The sequence below is a fragment of the Furipterus horrens genome, unplaced genomic scaffold (genome assembly GCF_987537825.1).
Source record: "Furipterus horrens unplaced genomic scaffold, mFurHor1.1.pri manual_scaffold_6, whole genome shotgun sequence".
Classification (NCBI taxonomy): domain Eukaryota; kingdom Metazoa; phylum Chordata; class Mammalia; order Chiroptera; family Furipteridae; genus Furipterus; species Furipterus horrens.
Genome location: NW_028327176.1, coordinates 166460741 through 166466179, shown reverse-complemented (window position 1 = coordinate 166466179; position 5439 = coordinate 166460741). Strand labels below are relative to the sequence as shown.

At 40.6% G+C, this 5439-nt stretch overlaps 1 pseudogene; it reads right to left on the bottom strand.

The window, feature by feature from the left end:
- Positions 1-676: 676 nt before the first annotated feature.
- LOC150007760 (small ribosomal subunit protein eS6 pseudogene) lies at positions 677-1464 on the bottom strand (annotated as a pseudogene).
- Positions 1465-5439: the final 3975 nt, after the last annotated feature.

Sequence of the window (5439 nt, the reverse complement as noted above, 5' to 3'; positions counted from 1 at the left end):
ATATCTCTATTGGTTCTGGTTCTCTGGACAACCCTGACTTATAAAGGTATGCAGGACCCCAAGGTCCACTAGAGGCCTAGGGCAAAGAAACTATTTCCAGATCCACCAGCTGGTAGGAATAGGACTGGTGTGCAGAAGCTAGGCAGGGATGACTGTAGGTTAAGGGGGTCTCTTCAACATCTGAATGAGATTAAGCCTGGGCTAACACCCGAAGTCGAGAAAACTCTGCTAGGACATGGAGGACAGCTCAAACTGGAAAAGAGTAGCAGTGCCATCTAGAATACTTATAGGCTTTTCTGGTGGCATACTGGCAAGCAGCATCATTTTGGGGTCAGCAAGTACTAATCTGTTTAGTCTTTCTTTGCAGAAGGAGCCACCTATAGGGACTTAGTTATAGTTCATCTTTATCCCCCTTATTGTCCACATTTTCATAACAGGAAATTATGAAACTAAAGTTCAGAATAACTGTTCCTTTGAAGCTCACATATTAAGTCATTAGAATTAAAAATTAAACTCAGATCTGTCTTCCTCCAAAAGGTGTTCTTACTATAACTTTGTAGGTCTTTTTTGTCAATACATTCAAAACTGATAAGACCTTTCTGTATATATTCATACTGATCAAATTTATAGGAGACTGGTTTGTTAAGAGGTTTTTTTTTTTTTTTTTTTTTTTTTTTTATGTTTGTTCTTCTTTATTTGTTACTCTTAGAAAACCTTGTTTTTGACTGGACTCAGACTTAGAGGTAGAAGCTCTCAGAGAGGACAGCCTACATCTCCTGACAATCTGTTCCTGGTGTTTTTCTTTGGCCTCCTTCATCCTCTTCTCCAAAAGCTGAGCATATTCTGCAGCCTCTTCCTTATTTTTCTTAGCACATTGTTTCTTTAGAGCAATATGCCAATGTCTGTGTTGCAGGACGCATGGAGTAAAAAGACGCTGAATCTTAGGTGCTTTGGTCCTAGGTTTCTTACCTTCTTTGTTTAGCGGCTTTCTCACAACATACTGGCGGACATCATCTTCTTCAGAGAGGCTGAAAAGTTTGTGAGTTCTGCTAGCTCTTTGGGGCCCCAGGCGATGAGGCACAGTATATCAGTGAGACTATGAATATTCTTCTCCCCCTTTTTTACAATGACCAAGTTGAGAACGCTGGTGTTGGCGTCCACAATGCAACCCTGAACAGATTTGTGCTTTCGCTCTCCGGTCCACCTTGGTCTGTAACAGGAGTGGCCCTTGCTCAGCAGCAGGTGGACATGGCCATGGGCCAAGACACCCTGCTCCCTGGGGAAACCTTGTTTGTTGTTTCCACCACTGATTTGAACCTCATAACCCTTCCATTCTTCACCCAGAGCACCAGCAGCAGCTTCTGTGGCCATACGCTTCTCATACAAGGGATGAAGTTTGCGTTTATCATCCACTTCAATGAGTTTCTGGCAGTCGGTGGCTGGGAATGAGATGTTCAGTTTCATCCTGAAGTAGCTGATCGCCTCTGAGGCACCATAAAGAAGAACTAAAAGAGCTCTAATGGAGAAATAAAACTGACAAGAAAGGCTAGAATGCTGGAGTCAAAAGTTTCATGCATTCTGTCACTAAATTAAAGAGTTACCTAGGAAGCAAAATTATATTCAAAATATTACTTGGTCAGTATAAATCAGAAACAAAGTGCTGGAATGATCTTTAGTAGAAGATGCATCCATTAAGAGAGTCTCCCTCACTTGGTTAGAATGTGGGTTGCCTTTGGTGCTGTCCCTTGCTCATTACTGGCTCTCCCATGGAGCTGAGTACAGAATACCACTGCTATTGTCTGTATACATCACATGAAATTGCTTCTTTGTCTCAGAACAATTTTCATTCATTCATTCAATCTATATTGTATATTGTGCATTTCTAATGGCCTGATTGTTCGAGGCACTAAGAATACAATATTAAATAAGTTTGTTAAAATCCCTGATTTTGATGTAAGGAGTGTTTAAAAATTGCCAGAACCAAAGAAATTAAAACATTGACTTAGCTACAGCTTTAGCTATGCAAATGATGTTATTTTTATAAATTGATTTTCTATAATGCTCTTCTCCACAAATGACCATACTTCAAAAATCTGCGAATAGCTTGTTATCATCCCTGTACTTTCTACATAAGGTTAATGAGTGGTTGAAAAACTAAATGCTTCTGTAAAAGCCAGGAGTTCTCACGCAATTTTTATCTTATAATATTCCTGAGTGCTCCTACAGCTCCTCTGAACTCATGGGCCACTGAAATCTTCCAAGATTTACTAAATCTCTGAAGAAGCCCTCCCTGTAAGCAAGAAATTGCAGTAGCATTTATTATACTCATACAACAAATGTCATCTGTTCTGAGAGCTCTCTGTTCCTGAGAGACTGCTAGCTTGGTTCTCAAGTACCTTTTATACTTAGACCTTTCTGAGACACTGACTTGACTGTGGTTAATGTCAAGGAAAACACTTCCATAATTTTTTATGAGGCGATCTGGGGATTTTGTGTAGCGTTATTATCCTTCTTATCATTGAGAGGACTCCATGACCTTGAGTCTTTTCTACTTACTTATTTTATTCTAGAATTGTGCTGCATAAAATACCAGGAAAAATAAGTGGGATGATGGCCGAAAATGGAAACTTTTGTGATTATATGCATTTTGATCAAAATGATACTCGTAAAGAATTTATCTTGAGAATGAAAACAGCTTTTGCTCTCTGCTCCCCAACCCTTGCCAGAATAAAATTTTTTTTAAAAAAATCAATTTTTAATATAATAGAAATCCTTGCATCACCTGGTGATTAGCTATATTTCACACAGATTCAAATCAGTTTCTGCCTTAAAGCAGTTTTCATTCTAGGCTGAGTGGCATACAATTTACACACATAGAAATCAATGCTTCAGTGTTGGGAGGATGGGCTGAACTCTGCCTCTTTCATTAGCCACCTGTGTGTGTGAGAGCTCCACCGCTGGAGAGGCAGGGGAGCCCGGGGTGGAGGGGGCAGCCCCTACCGTCAGGTGACAGGCTTTAAATCCCAGCATGACATTTACTAGCTGAATAACCATGAACAAGTTACTCAACCTCCTTGTGCTTCAGTTGCCTTATTTGTATAAAAAAAAACGAGCTGTCTCAGTCCATTCAGGCTCCTATAACAGAATCTCATAGATTAAGTGGCTTAAATGACAAGCATTTGTTTCTCTCAGTTTTGGTGGTTAGAAAGTCCAAGACCAAAGTGCTGACCGATTCGGTGTCTGGTGAGAGCTACTTCCTCACAGTAGCTGTCTTTTTTCTGTAACCTCACATGACAGGAGGAGCAAGGGAGCTCTTTGGGGTCTCTTTTTTTTTTTTTTTTTTTTTTTGACTACTAATCCTACTCATGATGTAATTACCTCCTAAAGCCCCCACCTTCAAATACATTGACAAGGGGGATTAGGTTTCAACATATGAATTTGAGGGATTGGAAGCCACAAACATTCAGTCTGTGGTGTGAGGATGATAATAGTACATACCTCAAGGGTTGTTGCAAGGGCTGAAGCAGTTATTACATGTAAACTCCTTAGACCAGTGCCTGACAAAGAAGATAACGCTCAATAAATGTCAGCTTGCTACGAAGCAGTGGCTGAGTCAGTAACACACTCTGGCTCTCACTCCTCTTCTGTCTAACTTTCCGTCTCCCTCGCTCTGGCGTCTCTGAGATTGCACTCCCTAATAAAGCCTTACAAGATGCAAGTTGCTGGAGGTTTGCTTTCTGAAGGTTGAGCAGGATAACTGTTAAGATTCCTTAGCACTCTAAAAATCACAAGTTGTAATGCAAAAAGAGTACTTGCAGTAAAAAAATCTAGTTTTATGTCCTGGTTTTAACAATGAAATTTGTGTGGACTTGGGGTAGCCATTGAACCTCCTCAAATGTTGGTTTTCTTTTTAGTAAATGAAGAGAAGATGTACTTGATTTTATGAAAAATACTTTTCTTCACAAAATGATTATAAGGATTGACTGGTTGATATGAAAGCAGTTTGAGATTTAAGATCTCTACAAATTTATATATCTGTTGGAGGCAGTCCTTATCCCTTACACCTCCTATCTGAATAACGAGGGGCTTCTGTCCCCCATTAACAAGGGGTGAGTATTAAGATGGCTTCTTTTGGCCTCTTATTCCTCCTCCTCAAATGAAGCAGAGTGGTCCAGGTTTTTGGTGGGCAGTGCAGGTGGCTCATGTGCCGCTGGCCCTTTTATTCTCAGGCATGTCCATGGAATCAGATAAGGTGCATGCTCATTAATTCTAGCCCTCTCTTAATTCTCTGCTACTCTGTAACCATAAAGGCATCTATCCCCTCACGCGTATAGGTCTATTATTGGTCACTGCCAGTGACTGGGTATGCGAAGCCACCCTGCTAATCTTGCAGCAGGTCAGAACAGGTAAGTGCATTTTTCATCTACCATACTGGGTCCGCTGCCCTCACAGCCAGTTCCCAAGACTCAGTGGGAAATAGGTCCCATTACTCTAAGCTACCTGGTCACCACAGTATACAGAAGCCTTGAAATCTAAGGGTGAAGAGCAACGAAGCTGACAGTTTGTGAGTCTTTCCTCTATTTGGTTGGAATCTGGAAAACAAGAGGGATATTTCCTCAGAGCTCCACTAGTATCCTTAATGCCTAGCAATATCCATGACCCGAGACCAATGCTATCCTCAAACATTCTTCACTTTTATTCTTTTACTGATGCTACATCTTCAAAAGAGAAAAATCAATTTGGAAAGGTAAGTTTACAATCACTTTCCCTTTGAAAATAAAATAAGAGAAAAAATCGGTTTAGAGAGCTAGTGGTAAAACTTTTAACAAGAAACAGACCCTATCTGCTTTGAACTATGCTTAGATGGAAAGCCAGCTGGCCACTGTCCAGTTGTTCTGTTCAGAACTTAGCACACTTTCTCTGATCAACAAAAGATACCATGAGCAATAGACATTGGTTATTTAAAATGGGTTTACACTGCTAGCAACAACAGTTCTAAAAATAATCAGAATAACCAGTCCACTTTACAGAATATGAATTTAAAACACTATGACAAAAAAGGTTATAATCAGTGTGTCACTGCTACCTCAAACTGATCAGAAAGACTGCTGCCCAGTTTAGCAGTGCCAGTTTCCGTTCACAGTGTTGGCTCTAAAAGTTATACATTTTGATGGGTTTGCATTAATCCATCTTAGCTAAGACAGAACTATATTATCCAGAATTCCAAATCATTTCATGTTAGCATGGACTACAAGAGATACTTTAGCTGAGATTTGGGACAGCCGTACTGATTTATGCTGGGAGATGTGGCAATCCAAGCCCTTGTGCATTCTGATTTATCTGCTGGGTCACCTCATTGGTGTGGGGCAGGCAGCACTGGGCAGGCATCTCCTCCAGCTCCTGCCACATCCTCCTCAGCTTCTCTGACTTCTAGGCCAG